The 23,986-nt window shown below is 27.8% G+C and overlaps 1 protein-coding gene across 1 annotated transcript in view; it reads right to left on the bottom strand.

Annotated features, from left to right (window-relative positions):
- The window catches only part of LOC112693620 (Down syndrome cell adhesion molecule-like protein Dscam2), a 113,761-nt gene extending 102,115 nt beyond the window's left edge, over window positions 1-11,646 (bottom strand). The window contains exon 1 of the mRNA XM_025568770.1: window positions 11,503-11,646. The gene's annotated coding sequence lies outside the window, so the exon portion shown is untranslated. The remainder of the gene's footprint in view (window positions 1-11,502) is intronic.
- Window positions 11,647-23,986: the final 12,340 nt, after the last annotated feature.

Raw genomic sequence — 23,986 nt, 5'->3', positions numbered from 1 at the left:
ATAAGAAGTGTATTATAATTCTAAAGTTATTTTTATTCCAATCTTGGAAATTTTATCAATTATATCATTAAGAGGTTTGTTATATATTTTTCTAAAGGTTAAAATTGTCGAGTTAGAAAGTCGAGATTTTTCTTTGGAACAATGTACAGTTTACCACAAATCAATACACGTATTATACCGTGTAGTTTACGAATACATTCAAGTACAACACGTAATGTCAATTGTATTATTATCAAAGACGTGATAAAAAAAAAAAAATATTTTTTTATTAAAACCCTGACATGGTTGACGCTTTTACGTTAACAATAATGTTACGCGTTCACCGCAAAATTATATACGAGTCAATGTTTTTCAAAAACTGTTAACTAATATAAACTGCTGAAACTCGAAGGGGGGGAGCTTGAATCACAATAGATGAAGCGGTAGTTCGCCCCCCCCCTCAATGTTCCGTCCTCGTAGGGTCACATATTATTACGAAACCAACGATAAAAGTGTTGAATAATATTTAAACGCGTACACTGTGCTAGGGCACGGTAAATAACTAAAAACCGTCGAGAACTTTGGCGAATCTATCACACGCCGCGCCGGCATTTCTATCTGCGCGAAACCATCGCCGACCGGCTGTATCGTCGTCATTATATATATTTATAGGTGCCCGGTTAGTCATTTACTATAGATCCTGCCAAATGGACCGTCGGAATTTAGAGTTCGGGCTTTTAATGTTCTGTTTACTTTACGGTCCATTACCTCCGGGTTGTGGGGAAAACTAAAACTCGGCCGGGGTGTATGTACCACTCGTGCCCACCTTTCTCCCGGGCATATACGCGCGCGCACACGTACGCCACACTACGAACCGAGCGCCGAGGCCGAACGAATGTGTGCGTGCTCGTGCGTGTACACCACCATCACGTAATGTGCGCGAAACTACCTCAAATACGTATATATATATATATATATAAATAGTTTTTAATCATTACAAAGTTCCCTGCGGACCGAGGAACCATTATTGTGCGGTGTGTTTTTTTTTTCTCCTTTCTTCCCATCCTCCCCGAGGTCTCCTCTTTCACTCGTCCGCCGCCGCTCGTCCGCTGCCCGGTGCAAACAGATCAACGCGTTCGATAATTAACGTCCACGTTTTATCGCGTGCCCGCGGCCAGTCGATCGTCGCGATAAGACTGTCGGTTGAAAGAGTACGGCGTGAACGTACAAAGACCGCCCGGCACCGCAAAAGTCCGGGACGCCCGGTGAATGTTTGGTTTGCATTCATAGCGAATGAGTTTTGCGATCAGATAACGCGGCGGACACATGGCTTCCCGTTGTCGTGTGCACTTGATACACTTTCCAAACGAAACAACCCCTCGGCTGCCCCTCCCCTACTCTCCCGCCATCCACGGTCCGCGCGCGCATCGCGTCCCCCGTAACATCGGGTGCACGAACAAACCGTTTATAATTGAAACCTTTTCGGTGATGTTTTTTTTTTAACATTCTTTTTTTCTTCTTCTTCATTTGTACGTTCACGTGCGTAGTATTACTCGAGTATTGCATGGCAGGCGGTTTAATGATAAGCACGGCGCAGCACTTCACATACGGACAGACAACGAACATCGAGATATGTATTTTTCCGGATTGAATGGGGGCTGATGTTCAACGCAAGAAACGTAAAAGTATGCGCTTTCACGCTTTTGTTTTCGAAACTAAAGCAACATTCGACTAGTGGTTCTGCATTACTTACATATATATAACTGATCTCTGGATGATTTTAAATCATCGTTTCGTGTGAACAAAACACTATGTAAAAAAAAAAATAAATAATACTAACGATAGTTTTAAATATAAAAGATCGTAATCGTTGTTGTATTGTAATTCACTACCTACACGTGTTGTATATTATTTATGATTGTATTACACTTAGAATACGAAAAATTAGAATTTTCGAATATCGGTGCTCTTATAATAATACAGGTCCCATCGAGTAAACAAACTGACGCTAAAACTTTTTACCCCTAACCTTGATTCAACGCGCAGCATTTACCAACTACCCCTCCTTAACTCCAATTCAGTCGTCAAAAGACCTCATTATGCGCGATTCCCACCGTAATACAAACGGTGTCAGCGATACGATCACCACTCGCGCTTATCGTTTCCAATCGTTCCGATGTGTCGAACGCACTAATGAACGCCTCACCGATAACTGCATCGAATCACCGGGACTACCTGCCGAATACGCTTTGTGATTTTTTGTACGTACTGCGAATAATTACAAAATCTGTCCGTCGTTAAAGAAAAAGTCAAACATCCATCACTGATAATTCCATTCAAGGTTGCGTCACTAGCCACATCAAAAAGGGTTTGCAAATATTTTGCCAGTCACAACTGAGTTCTCGTTCGCACGAGTTGGACTCAAAGGAAAACTTTGGCACAAACTCTAATGTAAAGAAGCAATCGTGGGCAGCTCGAATAATTTAACCGAACCTATTTCTTAAATATTACCTCAGTTTGTATCAAAATCGAACGCTTTCCTTAATTCATTTGATTCCTTCTAATCAATTATTTTGAACACATTACTTTCCAAAAACACCCTATCTCCTTAATTATTAGCATACACAGTAAATCTATAATAGGAAATGTTCATATTAAATACTTTATCAATGCACGCCAAGTTTATATTTTAGCTCTCCATTGTTTTTACACCATCATCACTATTATTGTTCAATTGTTAATTTCAGCCGTTATTTTATTATTATTATGTTATTGTTTATAATATTATAAATATTGTATTATAATTGTTAAGATTTTATGCTTATTGGCAAGAGTTATTTAAATTTAATTAAATAAAATATTATAAGTTAATAATTATTTAAATTTTATATAAAATAATATTATTATGTTATTATAATAACATTATAACATTCATAACATATAAATTCTTAAGTTTGATTTAATAAATGTAAGAAAATGAGTTTTAATAGTAATTATTACTATGTTAATAATAAATAACGTAAATATCATAAAAAAAACATTTTGAACAAAATAAAATAAAAATGTACTATAAACTTTAATTTTAATAACCATAATATTCTTCTTCTTCTAGGGCTCAAGACAGACCATTTAGGTCTAATGCCGCTTCTACAATACCTTTCCAATGCATTCTATCAACTGCCAAATTGATGTTATAAGTAGGGTCCACTCGTGTCAAGTCTTTCTTCACTGTGTTGAACCATCTTTGCCGTGGTCTCCCTGTGGGTCTTTTTCCATTCAGTTTTCCATCGAGCACTTTTCTTATAAGACATCCTTCTGCACGCCACACATGTCCAGCCCATTCTAGTCTTTTGCTACTAAGAAATTTGCAGATGTTCGGTTTATTATAGAGTTTTTGTAAATCTTCATTTTTCCTTCTTTCGAAAATTCCTAGGTTTGCATTAAACACTGGACCATAGATTCTCCTTAGTATTTTTCTTTCAAAAATGGCTAGCTTTGCCTCATCACCCTTTGTGCTCGCCCACGTCTTGCATGCATACGTCGCTATTGGCCGCAAATAGGTTATGTACAATCTTTCCTTTGTTCGTCGCGATAGTAACTTCGACGTGATCATCTCTTTCATTGCATAATAGCTTTTATTTGTCATCATCAGTCTGATCTTTATCTTCTCATGCATGCTATTTTCCTCATTAATGTTCACCCCTAGATGTTTAAACTCTTTTACTTGTTCGAAAGAGTATTCGTGAATCTTGAGATTACTCTTCGGGGTTAATTGTCTTGACATAACCATGTATTTTGTCTTCTCCTCGTTAACTATTAAACCCATGTTTTGACTTGCTTTAAATAATTTTTCCGCGCTAGTTTTTATTTCATTTATAGATGAGTTTAAAATTACTAAGTCATCTGCATATGCTAGAATAGTATTCATCCCAACCAATTCCATTTATATTTCATAATATTCACTAAATTATAAATACTGTTTTAAAAAAGTAGAACAATTTTGATAATTATTTAGATTAAAAGTTTTCTAATAAAATTATAAACACAATATAATATATAAATGTATGTTTTTATTAAGAAATCACATATTAAACAATTAAATATTACGTTTTAAATTTGTTATAAATATATATTGTTTTGTTTTACATCATGTGTTTATAATGATACATTTTTCATAGATACAAATTTGTACATTGAAACTATCTTTATAAGAAAGAAAATCATATTACCTAATATAACAAATCGTAAAATTATATTATATTGCACGTTAGTTATTTATATTCTCGTAAAGATGGATTACATATATATAAATATAGTAGTTATGAAATATGGGGAGATAATTCTGAGAGCAACTATAGAACTTATGTAATATGATTTGTTCTGAAGTGCTTACTTACTTTTAACATCTGTCAGAACGAAAACAAAGAGATTTGTCTCAAGAGAAAAATTTACATATTCCTTTACCAAGTTAATAAGTAATATGTAGATATAGACAGACACAACCACATGCCTACACGAACGCACGTATACGGTTAATTAACCAATAGTATCTTTAAATTAAAGTAATAAATTATATGAAATAAGTATAATTTACATAAAGTCTTCGTAGGTTAATTTGTTAATCAGTGAATGTTAAGTTTAACAGGTTGCTTTAGAATAAGGAAGCATTGATATATCACTCTAAAATAATATCTGAGCTATGTCCTTAAAAAAATACAATGTACAATGCAGTACAAAATATTATATTATATTGTATAATAATACAATAGAATATATTATATTATACTATATAAATTGCAATAGAATATATTATATTATACTATATAAATTGCAATAGGTACAATCCAATCAATACAATGTGCATATACTTTGGTTTCAGTATTTTCAAGGAAATATTAAAGTGTTCATTATATTTCATTTATAAGTAGATAAATTGTAAAAATATATAAAAATGTTTGTTTTTCAAATTTATAGGCAGAATAAATCCCGCGTTTATTAGTTAAAACTAATAAGTAGTTATAATACTTTTAGTACTGCTGTAGCTATAATTTTTATAAAAACAATTTAATTATTTAGAAGCTTTACGTATGGACTTTAATAGGTTTATGGACTTCAATGTTACAATTAAATTGTTTATTAATTTCTAACTAAAAAAAGTTTTTAATATGAATAATAATTGGTTAGGATTAGTTGGTAAACTCAGAAAGTATTAAGAAGCTTTAAGTTTTTGAAAGTCATCCGCTATAATTATTTTCAACCAGAACGATTTCAAATAATTTAATAAGAATATTATTCGGTAATAACAATACACTGTTTCCTCATACGCTATAACTCGCAAAGTGTTATTTTTGAAGTGAAATGGTTATATTAACTATAATATTATATTATTATATTATATTATTAACTATATATTATATAATAACCAAGATTTCAATTTTAATTAAATATGTTATTTGTAGGAGTTAACTTTGTGAAACATTATGCCAATGTTTGATTATTGTACGCACCGAAAATAATTGTATAACGAAATGTGTGTGTTGGCTGTATCCGTTTTGAAAATTGTTTTAAACGTTTAGGCTCTGAACGTATACAAAACATTATTACTGCACACAACATACGACTAATTCCTTATAAGAATAAATTATTTATATAAATAGTAACAAGATAAAACTGTAAAAAGATATTACTAACACACTCAGAATAATTAATCATCGCACAGGTGAATATTTTATATGTATATATTTTTTTTATATTCAATATTTAAGTATACATAATTTTTGCAGAGCTAAAGTTTTATATTCCCGCCAGAAGACGCAATGCCAAATCTGTTACTACTCGGGTGTGTTTGTGTTTGTTTGTTGAAATATTGCGGGAGTGAGCGAGTGAGGTGTAGGAAATTCACGGGTGGGCTCAGACCTTTTCCGTGTCATACACATAATAATAAATGGTTTGAAAAACGATTGGTGCGCGCGTACGAGCAGCGAAATACACACACACGTATATATATATATATATATATATATACGTAAACGCATATAAAACGCGCATACTCACGCAGACATACACAACGTTTTATTACACCATTAGGCTGCATGGGATTATTTTAGATTTCACACGAATATGATTGTATTTTTTAAAATTAATTTATACGCCCGAAAGTTGTTCGTACCAAGTGAGATATTCTAGAGATTGCGTGCAAAACTCGCGGGAATAAAATAACATTTGCCTCACTAACGTCGGTTGGCGTTGGTTTATTTATTTTTGCTCGCAATGACGTAAAGATGAATTTTACCGGTGAAAAGCGTGTAAATAATTTTGTGTACAATTCCAGTGCTCCGTTGTTTGGGGAATCCATGATGATTCAGTGATCACGTTGTTAAATGTAGTTGAGAGTTCTATTTTCACGAATAGAAATGCGATTTAATTAAACGGGGAACAGTATTTAAAAACATTTTATTAAGGCGCGCCGTTATTTGTTTACGGTGACGACCGATGAAAGACGATTTGTTAGTTTTTTAAAATTTACCGTTATCGTACACCAACCGTTTACATAGTAGTTGGCATCGATATGTCTTCAATAAAAAGCTAGAGTGTGTGATTGTTTGGAACGTAATAAACACATATTTTCTAAAAGCTGTTCAATTATTGTTTATGAATATATTTATTATAGCTGAAATGCTCTAACAGTCAACAATTAATTAAAACGGTGATTTCTAGAGTTAAAATTATACGGAAAAATTATAATATCTTGGTATATCTATGCTTCGTTTATGTTAATAAAAAACAAAAAATATGATCTATTTATATTTATATATATAGTGTAAAGTGTCAAACATGAATAATGACCATAAATAAATATAGAAACTATTAAGATTTCATCATAATATAAAAATTTTGCAAAAAGTAAAAAGTTTTCTATCAAAATTGAAAGTAATAATCAATGAAATAATATATATACTTGAGAAGAATTGTTAACAGTGTATTGTCACGGAAACTAGATTATTTTGTAATTATCATTATTATTATTATAACTAGTGTTTAAAAGCACGTTATAGTAAAAATTAAAAAAAACAAACTTTAATGATAATAAATACAATTATATAATATATATTGCACATTTTGATACATATTACTGGAAAGTTCTGGACAGTATTTCAAAATAAACTCACATAAATGAGAATCAGTGATTAAACAACGCTACTAATAATAATGAGTTTATTAATTTAAACTCCCAAGTGACTAGATGATGGATAAAAACAATAGGTAGGTTAATAGTCCATGTATTTTAATGTGTAAATCAGTGGTTCTTAACCTATGAGTCGTAGCCCACTTGTTGGCCGTGAACCAAATAATATTAACATTACAAACGTATATATTTAAAATATTAAATATCAGCAAGTGAAAAAGATTCGTTGATTGAATTTTCATGTGATCAGGTTCTAAAATTGTTTTTTTAAACCACACCATTAGTGCCATTCTAATTAAATGTTAGGGAAGGAATTCAGCAATCGTTAAATTCTTTCGACAACCTATCTATGTTAACGAGCTTTTTCTACTTTAATTTTAAATAAATATAGAAATAATATAAATGTTGAGAGTGATTTAAGGTCAAAACTATCCAGTTTTAATTCAGATATTGCCTCTTGTGCCGAACAAGCAGGGTCAAAAATTATTTTAAATTTTTTAACTCTTGGATAATCAGGTTCAAAAATGTTATTTTTCTTGATAAACAATTATTTTTAATTATTTTTTTAATTACTGATGTATATGCACATTATATATATATATTTATATAATATTTTTCTTATACAATTTGTAGTCTGTACTGCTAAAAAGGTTGGGAACCACTGGCGTAAATTATATGTTTATGAGTGTGTTCATCCACATTGTTAGTCGATAAAAAGTGCTATTAACAATAAAAATCAAATTTTCAAACACAAATAAACAAGCATTGTATGGCATAATTTGGACTTCTAGAAAACGACTACGTATCTAAGTGTATCAAATGAATTTTGAGCTGCAAGACCCATTCGGACAGTTTTAATAATAAATGTTAGACGTACGTATTACATAGTTTCATGCGTCTATGCTCTATAGTAAGGTATATGTGTTTTACATTTGCTCGTAAGAAACTACTCAGTATAATTTATTGATGAAAGTGAAGTATAAGAAAATATATGATATGTATATTCTCATGTTTTCTTATATGAATTTAAATTTTCACATGCTGAATTTTAAATGATATCACTTTTTATTTTAAATAAACCCCTTAAAATATCATAAGAATTATTAAGGCATGTATAAACTATCAATTGGAAAATAGAAGAAAAACAAAATATATCATTATTACCTTATCATTCACTGGAACATAAAAATATTATACACATCAAATATTATAAATCATATACTTGTATTTCATGATTAACCCGTTTGAAATTACTGTTCTGTTATTTTTAAATGATTTTGAATCTAGGAAAATAATTTTAAATTATTGAGTACATAAAATGATACTGAAAATAAAATAATTAAGTTTTCGCAGGTTTGTATGTATGTGCAAACACCATGCATATCATAACGTAATTATTGTAATTTCCTATGGAAGCAAATACTAACCATGTACATAAAAAGGAAGTAATTTTTTTAATTTTTTTTTTTTTTTTTTTATTACATTAAAACTCTATACCGTTTTGTACTTCAATAGTTATTTCGTACAGTTTCAATTCACGACAATTAATAACCATTTAAAATATAACTTAACACATAGTAATATATAAAAATTATTTTTTAAAACTGTTGCTGTCTTATGTAATAATAATTTTCACAACATTAATTCAAGATTATTACTTTATAATTAGAAATAAAAATGATTACCGATAGACGACTCTCATATAATCGGAATGGAAGATGAGGGTGAAAAAAAACAAAAAAAGGTACTTTGATTGCAAAAAAAAATCATTTTCGAGATAAAATTAACGCGTTTAAGTTTATTTTGGACGAATGAAAAAAGTACTTTTGTTTTACCAAATGATTTTTACACAAAATATTAAATTACATGAATGTGTACTAGGCAATCAGTTTACCTGAACCTAGATTCTTTATTTGTACATTTATTTAAATCCATTGCATATTATAGGTAATGTTAATTTTGATCACATTGATATGAAAAAAAAAATTAGAATAACATACCCAGTTAATTTTATAATTTAAAATTTAATTTAAATTTTACAGTCGAATGAAGAAATGTAATTATATTTTTTAAACCAAATAAAAAAGTTATTATACTGGGAGTGTACCAATAGTTGTAGTTTAATATTTTGTTCAACTGCAAATAGTTTTGAAGATAATTCAATAAATCATAAATATTGTATATTTATCATTAATAATGCATTATTATTAGTGATTATTATTGTAATAAGATTAATAATAATAATCTACAAATTTATATCAAATATAAGTAGTAAAATACTTGAAATAAAAATTGTATTAGTTTTAATTAAATCGTGAATTTCAATAAGGACTTATATATGAGATTTTAAATTTTTCAGGAAACTAAAAAAAACTAATTTTCTTTTGAATTATTTTCTGTATTTTAGCAAGCCAAGAATAATTAATTAATTAATTCATCGCAATAGAAAGAATCTGAGCCTTTTTCGCTCATAAAATATCGGTCTATATGTGTAGATGAAAATAAATGTAGCAAAATCTATTTTGATAAAAACTCGAGATCAGCCCTTTTTGAAATTCATGATTCAATTATATTGAAAAGTTTTTTTAAATAACATATTATAAAATACGTTTTATATTTAAAAACACATTTATCATAAACTATTAATAATATTTAAAATTAAAAACCATGAGTGATAGGTTAGATCGATTAATATAAAAATAATTAGATGTTCATAAGTTGTATTTAATATTGAATTAACAGTAAACCAATAAGATTACATTTGATCAAAATTGATTGCCAAATTGCAGGTAGGTTTTCGATACTGCTGTTTATAAATGAAGTATTAGAGATTATATTTTTAACTATAGCTGATTTCAGCAGTGACTTTAAGTTAGAAATTCATCAGTTATTAGAGAATAAAATAAAATACGCAAAAGATTATAATATGAAACAACTGTTTGAGGATTATTGATTACTTAAACGAATGTCACAACATAGGTTTATTAAAATTCACAAAATTAAAAATATGCGAAAAAAAAAATAAAATTAAACTAATGATATATATTTCGATTATTTAACTAAAAATTTTTATAATGCATTTACAAATATATAATTTTTAAACTAAATTAATCAATTATTTATTCATACAGCAAGTGATTATCGTATTAAAATACAATATAAAATATTGCCTTGCGATTAATTGGAAAGAAGAATTTTGATCTTATCCAAGCCTAAGTATTATTGTAAATTAAATACTTCATTAATTCGAAGTTTTAATTATAGGGAACTTGTATTTCACACAACTATCATCTCGACACCACGATATTAAACATGGACTGTATCAGTTTGAAGTAATACAATTGTACTATTGATACGGAACAATTTAAATAATATCACACTTGCTGTACCACATATGTGAGTTATATCATTAAATAATAACACTGATTTATCTGTTTTGATCTTTCTATACTTTAAGTTTCACCTCATTCTTCTAGTTCTACTGTCCTTTTTCATGCCACTATCAGCTATATCTGGCTAGTACAAGTTTCTATAAAATTTAATGTAAACTTCCATGGCAAATCCAGCTTTAAACAATTATTTGCTACATTATATATTTCATAATTTATCATTTTAATCTCTATATATTTACTGACAATTTGAATCAAAGACCAGTTCACACAATTCCATATCAGAATGAAGGCAATAGACGGAGCCCCACACATTAAAATCAGTAAAAATACTGCGAAAAATTGCAGATTTAAACCACGTATCTTAAAAGAAGTATTTTTCTATCCACAAAATTACTATTATCATTGTAAAAACGACCACTAATACTCTTATACATATAATAATAATGGAATATTGTGAACATTTTATATTTTCCTTTGTTCTAGTTTTTTTTTTTTCTTATTGTTTCTACAAACATTTTTTGTTGAAGAAATTACATTTTAAATGAAAGAAAATAAAGATAACTGTATTTATATAATTATATTATCTTCTACAATGTTTTCATGAATCATTTGGGAGTAAGTGTTCAGCCTTTTTATATCTACTATATCAGTACGTTTATTATTTATTTATTTTGGTACACAAAAAATAATACACAAACAAATTAATAGTTTATATGTACAAATAAAAGAATAAATACGTGGTCTGAAGTATTAAGATATGTGTACTGTACGCATAATATATTACAATATCAAACAAAATACACATATCTCAATACTTTAAGCTTCGCATTTATTAATTTATATATTTTTTTACGAGTATTAACTATTTACTAATTTTTGTTTTGTTTTATTATTTTATTGAAAAAAAAAAAATAATAAGTAAATAAAAATTCGTGTGTAACTTACGTAACGCAGCAATAGATGGTTTTTCGTGTTTTTTCGATTCGCACTACTCTGTCCCTGAGCGATTCGAGAGGGTGGGAAGGGGTTGTACCGATGCGTTTGGGAGCCGGTTCACGACTGTTTGCCGCGGTGGCAACGAACGTGCTTAAAACCGATGGCGAATGCGCCACCGACCGAGACGACTACGACGACGGTGACGACAACGACGCCGATGTAGTGAAATCACCCCTTTTTCCCGACGAATTATCCCCCTTCCCTCCAAACCGTCCCGGCCGACAACGCACCGTTGCCGTGCAATCTTTTGACTGACCGTTTCGCCTTCCATCGCACGTGCACAATACTTGTTTTCCAGACGGTCCGAAAAACACAACCGCCTAATAATCGTTCTTGGTTATCGTCACCGTTCTGCCACCATAGAGTTCAACAATAAATAAACAAAAAAAAAAAAATAAAAATAAAAATAAAAAGAATAAGATAATATTACGTTGGATGCACCGCGATAGGCAGCAGTTGCTGATGTTCGGCTATGTCCATCGTTTGGCACCGAACCACGTGGATGAGGGGAAACATTACTATCCTCTCGACTCCTCCTGATGACCTAATGTAACGCCACGGGTGGACTAATATATACTCGTATAAATATATTTAATAACGTGTGATGTAACACAAATAAATAATATAGAGTAATATAAAAAAATATAGAAAAAAAATATTTGCTCTGGTGTATGTATGTTATCATTTATAAAAGAAGATTAGTCTCTGAACTGTAACGGTCAAACAAATTTTAAAATTATTTGGTTCTTTATTTTTTCTGAAAAACCTTCAAAATTAATGAATGCTAAAAATTTGTTCTGTTTACATTATTCTAATACTATTTCTAAATTATTTATCTATTTAATTGGATTTCAATTTATTAATACATTTTTATAAATAATAAAAGTATTTTAAGACGTTTAAAGTAATCTTTTTTTTTTATTTATAATACTTCCTTTAACATTAAAGTTACATACTTCAATAAGATAAAAGTTTAAATAAATATTATAATAATATTTTTAATTATATGTATAAATGAAGTGATTTATGATAAAAGAATACATTAAGTTTAAAATAATTTGTCTATAAGATTGTATGAATTAAAAGTTAACATTTTTATATGACAACAAAATTTAATATATCATTCAACATATTGTTATTTTTCAAAGAGAAAAAATTAAGAAATGATTCTAATCCAGCATTAAGTTGGTTTTATTCAATCGTATATCATTACAGTGTTATCGTATTTTGTATTCCTTCGGTAAAATAAATTTAAAGTTTCAAATCATTCTTTAGATGTCAGACATATTGCATATAAAACTGAAGATGAAAATATGTCAAGTATTACCGGACTGTAAAAATTAAAGCTATACATACAAGCAACATATATAGGATATATAGGATATGTAAATATCCGTTAACCGTTAATGTATTAAAAAAGTGATTCGAGGCCAGAATCGGTTCACGTATTATACAAATGAATATTATACATACGTAGAAAAACGATTCGCGAAAAAATTGTTTATCATAACAGATTTCAAATATAAAATTAGAATATGGTAAATATAAACCAGTGTTACAATTAAAAATTATTAAGCCCCACATTACTTATTCAATCGACAAAAGTAAAAAATTTAACATATTTGCATAAAAACTTAAATTCATTTAAGGTTTTCAACATTTTTTATGAAATCTACTAAATAGAACGACTATGATATAGAGTTATCTTCTGCAGTGTTAAACTTCCAATATGATGAAATATAGCTGTAGATTATTTGGAGCATTATCAGTACCAGATGAACTTGGAACAGAGAAATGAAAAAATATACCATTAGTACATTTTATACATATGTAATAAAAAAAATTATTATAAAAAAAATACCAATATATTGATTATTTTATTCGGAAATCTACGCAGTATCGATTTCAAATATTTATAGTTCAGTACTTGTTTAAATCAAAGTGGATTTAGTGATATAGTAAATAAATGGATTTAAATGTTGAAGGCGAGTCATGACGGGTTGTCACATTGGTAACGCGCGCAACAGACAGGAAATTGGAGAGTTAATTATAAAAACGTATCAACTTTAATTGGCTAAAAAAATGAAATATAACACTAGGTTTCAAAGTTACTAATTACACAGCGATTACGTACTAATATTGTTCAATGTATATGTAATATTTATGTCCACCATGTGATCAAATTGAATTTTTTTAAATTTTTATTTTTCGAAAAAAATGGTCTGAAATCGAAACTTTGCATACAAATTACATGTATGTATAACTGTATTATATTATGTACTACACGTATTGGTATTTAATATTATAATTTGCACAAATAAATTATGTTTTTAGTAATTTGAAATGTTCAAACATTAAACCATTTTAAAATTAGATGAATATCGAAATAAAACAACTATACATACAACTATTTGGAAAATACACAATAATACCAATATAATTCAATATAATTATTTTACGCCTTAAATTTGTAAATGATAATAGCTTGTTATAAATTAAATATTAATAAACTCTGAGTATACAATGTATTCACTCAGCTGTGCTATTAAGTATATTGCGCATTGATTGGATTACCAATAAGCGTTGAGGGAAACACGAATAGGTATGAAATTTCGAAATACATATTTGCCCGAACATATCTAAATGTAACGAATTTACACACACTATTCGTTTCAAAGATTTTTTTTTTAATGATTATCTTTAGAACTTAAGTAATCACGACGAGTTACAAGCGTTATGAAAACGCAAATTAATACATTTTGATAATTACTACGTAAAATCAATTAAAAACATTATGCAAAACGAATAAAATATTTCTTGACCTGGAATGAATCATTCCGGGTTTTTCTATAAGATGAAATTTATTAAAAACCTCATGAATAGTAGTAACCATAGAAACTTGTAAGCTCTCCGGGTTATGGCCTAACCAAAAAATAACTAGAAACTTAGAAGACTAGAAATTACTAAATATAAATCGCTGTTTACGGGTGTTGTTTCAAAAATTGAAATTTACCATAAGTCTTAAAAGATAGCGGTAATAATAAATTAATATTACTTCTTGAATTAGTATAATACATACAATTATAGCACTATAGTTTTTTTTTCTTGTAATTCAAAATCATAAACCATACGAATAATTGTATAATAACTCTATAAATTAAAAATTAAACAATTGAGATAAAATTATTTGATTAAACTTAAAACGAACTCAAAAAAAGGATAAAAAGTATCAAAGCAAAAGAAAGAAAATAAGTATTTGAAAGAATTACACTCTTGAACCATACATTTTTTTTTATAATAATTTACATTATAATTTTCATATGAACACTGTTAGCTGTAGAATTTAAGTTTTACATAATTATAATTTAAATAAATAACACTTCATGACACCCTCTTTATTATTCATATTTAAATTGGTATCTATTACAAATTGGTATTACGTTTCCTAAAAAATTGAGTGTATTTACTTTCATTATAGCATAGCATTCGGAAACAAAAATGTAAGTGAAATGTAAGTGCAAAAGACCGAAATATATTATAATAAAAACAGCATAATGGAAGATTTGCATACTTGTGGTTTAAAACAATTTTAGTACAGTTAGTATATTAAAGAAACACTAAAATTATTTCGATGATCATAGGGTATTAATAAGTGGTAAAATATAAATTAATGTAGAAATATTTGCTTAAGTAGAAAACTGGAGAAACGAGAGGACAATTTTTCAAAAAAGAATACTTCGACTCCTGTTCATCACTGCTGTCTAAAGTTTAAATAATTAATCCAACTAACATAAACTACCTGTTTATTATTAGATTTATCCACGTATCAACATATTCAGAATATTATCTTTTTAAACGACTCACAGAAATATTTATTCATTTAGCCGTTTAATATTTTTCATTTTTTATTTTTTTAATATTATCATATATTTTCAATTGGAAATTTAATTCATCGGAAGCACTTGCAGCTTTCTGTTTGTTTTATCTAATTTAATTTTGACCATGATTATTTAACGACCGTCTTCAGAGTAATGTGTTAACAGCGATAGTCACTATAGTAAAATTATCTTTTTTTTTATGGTAAATGTTCTTATTTCTGTCTTCTTGTCACACGCGACGCTTTTTGATAGGTGATTGCAATCAAGGAAATCACAGTGCAGCCACTGATATATTCAATTGGTTGTTATTTTTTTGAAACAGTGGTTGATGTAAAATTTTTTGGGCAAGATTTCAAAACTAACGTTTCAACTCACTTTTTCTTCCGTTCCTATATAGCTGGTACATTCAGTATATAAAAAGTTTAGAAGTTGATATCAAAATACGAGCATTACATGTTCAATAAAATATTTTGCAATTTTTATCCATGAAGTAAAAATATAATTGCATTCTCACTCTAAATGGATTTTCACCCGACAACAATAGAAAAGGCACAAAAAGTAACAACTCGAATTCCAAAAAATTTATCTAGACGTTTAAAAGAAACTATCAAAAAGATGCTTATACTCCAATTGAAAACTGTTACTTAAATCATGCCACCACTGAATGCCTTCTTCTCTTATCTGTCTGCGTTCCCTTATTTTACTCTTTAAACTTACATATTGGAACTTCTTGAGTACTTGTACATTGGATTTTTCGTAAATATAATATACGAGTAATTGTTCAAGAGTAGGTAAACGGTTTTATTGCAATTCATAGATTTATATAAAATCAACATATAATTTAAGTAATGATTTAAAAAAATACTTCAAACGTAGGTATAAAATAACATTATACAGTAATGCAACCTGAGAATCCACGACTAGTTCTAGGGCTCACAGAAAGGTACTGATATCATGAGACCTCTTTATTCCCCGTAGAATAATGTCTACAGCAATGCAGTGCACCTAATTTCTGTTTTATTTTTTTTTCAGACTACTTGTAATATGTCCAAAAATGTGTTTTTTCTCATTCTCTATGCACCCACTTTCATTTCGATTAAATCTTTGTTTTTCTTTGTCGTAGTTAATCTATCACGTATTGGCATAAAGAAAATGCGTCACACGTTGCATCCGTCTTACAAACGTACAATATATCACATTTGCGTTCAGTAGTTCAAATATTGTGTTACTTTTTGTAATATTAAAGTAAACTGACCTATTACTAAAAATAAAGGAAAAATATCAGCTAAGTTTTACTGGTCGGTTTTATAAGATAATTATATTTTTAGAAGAGATATGATAATGTGAAACTTTCCAATTAAAAAAAAAAAAAATCAAACCTGACCGATAAAATATGAAAAACGTTCTTCCATTTAACGATTAATAAATATCATTTTACTCTAATATAACAGAACAACTACTGAACAAAAATTTGTAATGTTATACGTTTGTAAAACGGAGACAACATATGCGGGTATGACGTACTGATTTATTAGGACTCCAACAGTTTAAAACTTTATTATTTTTCAAACAACGATGTATTATTTTAATGTCTAAATATACGAAAATATTACAGCGAGGAAATTTGACATTTTGCCATAACGTTTGTGTTATAACGATACAGTGATATGATGAGATATATGAACCTAGAGAACATGGACACCCGATAAGGAAGTTAAAACATTAGAATTGTTATATATTATTGTGAAATACAAATGTTCATGTAATTAAGTCATGATATTATCTTTATTACAATACACGCGATTATTATTTTTTTTTTAATACTTTCTACCGTATATATATATGTATGTATATATATTTTGTAATTTGTGAAGTTAGACGTAACATATCTTTGATCGTTGGTACATAATACATATATATATATATATATATATACACATTGTATACAATTTATAAAATGGACCTCGAAAGAAACTATTATAATAAGAAAAATGTGACAATAGTATTTAAATAATTTTAATTAATCGGATTGATGTGATACCTACGCATTGTTTTATTTATTATATATTGTTGGAAAACAAAATCTGTGTTTTATCGTGGTACAATTGCGTAAGCACATAACCCTAGTGACTTTTACGTATAACAGTAATCATTGTGTGATTTAAATGAAGAAGAACTTGGGGAAGATAATATGTATACAGTTTCTTTATGGAACATCTGTGACACAAGCATTTCGTGAGATAAACATGACTTGAGTTCAAATTATTTTCTAACATTTCCACAAACATTTTGAACGCTGGAGGATAGAACGAGAAACAATTGTTGCTATTCGTACATACGAAACATATAATTAAATTTACCTAGAAAACCTAAAATTATTTTCTGATAATTGACTGAGACTAATCTAACTTTACTTAGTTGCTTAAACAATTATTTTTAGAACAGTGGATTTCTCTTTACTAGGAGTTGTGTATTATTTAATCTCAATGCTACGAAGTTATAGAAAGAAAAAAAAATTTAGTTCGTGGTTAGTTAATTTTTATTGATATAGAAACATTTTTTCCAATAAACGAATATGTATATAATTATAAACAATTTAAAACAATTAATAAATAAAAAATAATACAGAATTAAATAGGTACTCAGGAAAAAGTGTTTAATTTTTTGAAACAAAGTAGTGTTCAGTAATACTTATTTTATTAATTTACTTTGGTTGTTGAGAAATGTATTCAGAACATATGAATAAATCATTTTATAGGGCTTTTTTCATTCCTTTTTATAAATACAATACAATTTATACTCAACAATAACATCGCAATTATTCGGTTTCTTGGTCCAAATAAGTGATGTGTTTTGAACACATTCATTAATATATTTTATTAATTAAAAAGTTGTTCCGATTATGATGTTGTTCTTTTGTTCTAGTTTTTTCTTTTATGTGCTAACTGCTTATATACATGCAATTTAAAAAAAGTAAAATAGATAATAGTATTGCCAGAATGTGAATTATTTCGATACGCGTCAAACGGAAGTGGTCAATTGGACGCATACAACACTCGAACGCGTGCAGTTTCGGCCCATCAAATTTTCGACAAATGTTAATTCCATGTGCTTTACGATACAATTATATCACCGTTCAGTAAGAAAATACCTCAATAAATGTTTTACGTATTCGATGCAAGACAATTTTGATAAATTGAACTATATTTATTTTTATATCTACTTCAATATTCATTATTATTTTTATAAATTACCAACTTCATCAAATGTGTCTTCAATACTGTCCGTATCGTTAAACGTATTAAAATAGACGCAACGCAACACCAACACACACACATACGATATTCGCTGTGACTTGAACATTACTACTCTTAGCCATTGTTTGCATTTTTACAAAATTTAACTGTTTTACTAATATATTCCTAATATTTTTAATATCTTTGTTGATTTGTCGTCATTAGATAAATGTAACAAAACGCGTCGAACTGGCGTTAGTCAAAATGTAGATAAGTCGAGATTGCACGTGTCGAAATGCCATATGCGTTCAATTGTCTTGCGTTTAATTGACCGTGACCATTTGACGCGCGTGGGAAAGTTTATAGTACACGAGTATATGGTTTTACTTTTAAGTTTGAAATGATTTTAATTTTATTTATGTAAAAATTTACTTTACTAACGATGAATATTATTAAGAACATACGTGTAAAAACAATATAAATATAAATTTATATTTTATTGTTGCATTCAACAATATAGCAGTATATTAATAACAAATATACTGTATGAAATCAAATAGATATTTTTTCAATAAATTACTTAACACTTCGATGAAACTAAATTTGATTCCATATATTACACTGAAATGGAAATAAAATAATATCAAATACATTTTTTTTTATTTTTTTTTTTTTTTTTTATATAGTTTCAGCGAATAAAAATGCAGTCGTAAAAATCCGGATCAGTTGGTGAGTAAATGTAATGGAAATTTGGTTGGTGCAAAGACCTTTGTCGTTTTTTCTTTTTTGCTATGTTCAAAAGAGAATCGTTATTATTGACTTATCGGATATATAGCAAATTTTTCTGTGAACTTTTACCAATCAGACGTTAAACCCGTTATTGAGCTATTGATCCTCTTCTTCCATCTCTTTCCTTTTCTTTCGTTTCTATTACAAATATTATCTTGTTTCTTTTGACGATCCATGTGAAAATAATGATCTGATTGTGTAACAATACCCAATGGTTGATATTTTTTTTTCTTTTTTTAGTAGAAAATCTGCTCCAACAAGTAACTTTATTGATAAATATACACTAAATAAATGTTTGAAATATTCAGTTATAATATTGTTTGGTTCATTTTTATTTTACTGAGGAAAGACGAAAATCCAGCTTAACGAATATACTTTTGAAACTTTCTCTTTCATTTCAGATAAGAAAAATGTTTTTGAACTCAGGATTCAGATCACTGATTATACAATTTGTGATATCTAATTAATTATATATATATATATATATATATATATATGGACTTATGATATCAACTTCAACTCTTATAATGTCTAAATTTTTGTTTTTTAACTTCTGTGTTCTGATGAAAAATATGAACAGTTATCCATGTCATTTCAATTTTTTACTAATTATAACTATATAAACTATCATAAAGTTAATACTAATTTATTATATATTTATAATTGATATACTAAATTGGTCTTTTCAACACATACGTAGCGTTTTTATTTTAGGACAAAAGTCATATATAGTAAAATCCTTAGTTTAATAGATTTCATCTATTTTGTGGGGTTTAACCAGTCATAAAATTGTCTGTAACTTAATTTAAGGTAACCTATAATACATGTAAGTATACTGCTCCGGTAAAATATCGTTTTAACATCAAAATACAAATATTATACATTTTGACTATAACCATTTTATTTTTCCTATTCTACATGTATACATTTTCCTAAACCAATTAGAACCAAATAAAAAAAATTATATAATATTTATTATTTTCGCAATACATGATTTAATTATAAAATCTTAATTTATGTTGTACCGAATAAAATGTGTGCTATTTATGTTGCCAAAAATTTTAAAGAGGAATAATACTGGACTATTACATTATGGATGTATAAATGATACAATATGAAAAATACATAAATGAACAGGTATTCGTGTCATATTAACACGGTCAGTTCGATGCAAGAATATTGGACGAATATAACATTTCGACGCGTTTTGTTACATTTATCCAATGACGATAAATAAACAAATATATTTAAAATATTAGGTATATATTGGTAAAATATATAAGGATCAATGGCTAAGAGTAGTAATGATCAAGTCATAGCGAACACTCAGAGAATAACTTATGTTGGTGTGCAGTTATTGTGTTGATTATATACGTGATGAATGTTTAACGATATTAACAACAACATTAAATATAAATTTGATGAAATTGGTCATGTATAACAATAACAATTAATATAAAAGTAGATAAATATATGTATAATAAAATCGTCAAAATTGTTTTGCATCGATAACATACAACTTTTATCGAAGTATTTCCTTATCAAGCGATGATATTTTGATTGTATCATATAAAACGTCAAATTGACATTCGTTGAAATATCGATATGTCAAATTTAAACGCGTCGAAATGTCGTATACGTCAAAATGGCGTATATTCAAATGAACAATACAATGAATTATCTTTGCACATGCAGTTTTGCTGTTAATAATACGAGTAAATTATAGCATTATAAAATGTATGGTTTCAGTGTATAGAATTGACATACAATTTTAATTTAAAAATCTAAATAATGTAAATGTATAAAATAATTTTCTTATACGATATAATTTTTGTAAATAATTAAAAACCATTTACTCCCATCAAACGTTTTAGTTATACATGATAAAACAATTCTAAAATATATTGATTTGTCATCAAATAATATATTGTACGACCTAAAAATGCGATGAGGTTGAAGGATTCATTGGACCGGCACGGCGAAGGCGTACACGCGTTTAATGTTTGAAACAAGTTTATTATATACGTTAGTACTGTTGGATTTTCTCAAGTGATTACACTCTAAGGTCGGTTGAACTAAAAATTACAATTGCTATGTAATTAATATGTGCACGAGAAATTATATCCAATGAATAGTCGTATATATGAAAAGCAGTCCATGCATATAATATTATGTAGTATATCAAAGAAAAATGTAATTTTCCCAAGAAGTCGTAGTGGAAGTATTGTAAAATATTAAAGTTGTTAATAGTTTTGTTAAGTTTTTTTAATTTGTAGAATATACATTTAACAAATATAATATCAAATATTACTCCCCTGCACTTTTTAGATTACGATAAAGGACAATTTATATGCTATGGTTCGCAGACGATAAAGCAGTAATAGCTAAAAACGAAGAAAAACTGCAAAGGATGCTAAGATGTATGGAACTAACACTGCAAAATGAACTAAACGTGAAAATAAATACGAAAAAATCAAAGTTCATGTATGTAACAAGAACAATAATACTAGGAAAATAATACATTTAATAGTACAAAATAACTAAAAAATAAAGCAAGTAAAAGATTTCGCGTACATGGGAAGTATAGTAAGTATAGATGGCAGAAGTAAAAGGGAAATAAAAAAGCGAATATGTCAAGCTAAGATAGCATTTAACAAAAAAAAAAAAGAAAGCCATTTTACTTCAAAAAATATCGTCAAACACACCAGAAAAAAATGTACTGAAGATATATCAATGGAGTATAATGTTGTATGGCAATAAAACGTAGATGTTAAAAAAGAGAAAGAAAAATAGAAGCTTTTGAGATGTGGTGTTCAAAAAGAATGTTTAAAATAAGTTGGTTGGATTACAAACTTGGAAATATTATTGAAAGAATGTCTGAGAGAGAACTTCATGGAGTAGTATCAATAAAAAAAAGTAATAAATGAATTGGACATGCAATGAGACATAGTGTATTACTGGGATTAATTATAGAAAGCTATGTAGAAGGTAAAAATTCTAAGGGAAACCCACAAATGGAGTATATGCAACAAGTAATAGGGAAGAATATAAAATTGCTACAAATCAAATTCAGGATTCTTTGAATTAATCTTTACAAATCTTTAGTAAAGTAGTAGTAAAGACTGACCAAGTCAGTTCAACGGGGAGATTAAAATATTATTGGTGTCTGATAGGGATGGGCAAAAAACATCAATGTTTTGGGTCGATATATCGATGTTTCAACATCGATGATTTGTTAACGATTAATTGATTAAACATCAATGTTTATCTTCAAAATGTTCGAACTTAAATATCGATGTTTATGTTCGAAACGTTCAATTTTTTTTTTTTTTTTGTATTATTTTAGTATGCAATATACAAAAATTGTTATACAGTATACATTATACTGCTATAACCAGGGCTCGTAAGTTCATGGATTAAAAAACGAATAAATAAGCATGCAATGATGCACTAAAATTATATCTAATAGATATTAAAAATCCTTAACTATGCACGCAAAAAAAAAAAACCTTTAAGAACTAAAAGATTAAGGATTTTTTAAAATAATAAGAATTATCCATTTATATTTTTAAAAGTTATATTTTTTTTTCGGTTACATTTTATTAAAATTATAATTAAAAACACATATTGCAACGAAAATAGATTGCAATGGACACGTCAATAAGAGGAGAGTGGCAGTGGTGCACAGTACATAGTTTTTTTGTGGTACTGCTTTTAACTTATAAAATTTAATGTCATTAAAAAATAAAAATATTGATAAAATACTAAGATTTTATAAAAAGTTTGGAAAAGTAAATAAGAATGAATTCAAACATTTATTTGTCTAATTTTTTTTTTTTTGATTTCCACAAAAAATGATTTCACTGAATTTACATAAAATAATATGCACTAACAACTAAAAAAAAAAATCAAATGTATGCCAAATATGCCAATACACACAAAACATGCAAAAACATGCTCTATTAAACTTTAGTTTTTTATTACATTTGTTATGAAATGGATTTTTATCTCAATTAGCAAATTTTCGATGTAGCAAAGAAAACATGCAAATGCATGAACTTATGAGACCTGATTATAAGTATTTAATATTTTTTAAAAAATATAAGTTAAATAATAGTATTTTAACTCTTAAATTTATTATTTAATCAAGAAAATAGTGCACTGCACAGATAATAAGGTGAGCAACAGATGGCAGCTCTAGAAGGGAAAAAAATTACTTCGATGTTTTTAAAAATCGATGGTTTTTACCGATACATCGAACACATTGATATTTTAAAAATTGATGTATCGATAAATTAAATATCGATTTTCAAACAATTTTGCCCATACCTAGTGTATAATGATAAATTTCAACAAACGTTTACTATAATATAACGACTGGCATATTTACCATCAAGTTTATTTTATATCGAATAAAAATGTAAATAAAAATTGTACTTATTACTTTTAATTATATGTTTTTAAAAGTCAATATGGTGAGTTACCTATTATATGTATTTATATGATTTTTTTTAAGTAACATTTTTACAA

Source organism: Sipha flava, unplaced genomic scaffold (genome assembly GCF_003268045.1).
Source record: "Sipha flava isolate LNK unplaced genomic scaffold, YSA_version1 89_pilon_pilon, whole genome shotgun sequence".
NCBI lineage: Eukaryota > Metazoa > Arthropoda > Insecta > Hemiptera > Aphididae > Sipha > Sipha flava.
Note: the sequence above shows the minus strand (reverse complement) of the source record. Positions and strands in the feature narration are given on the sequence as shown.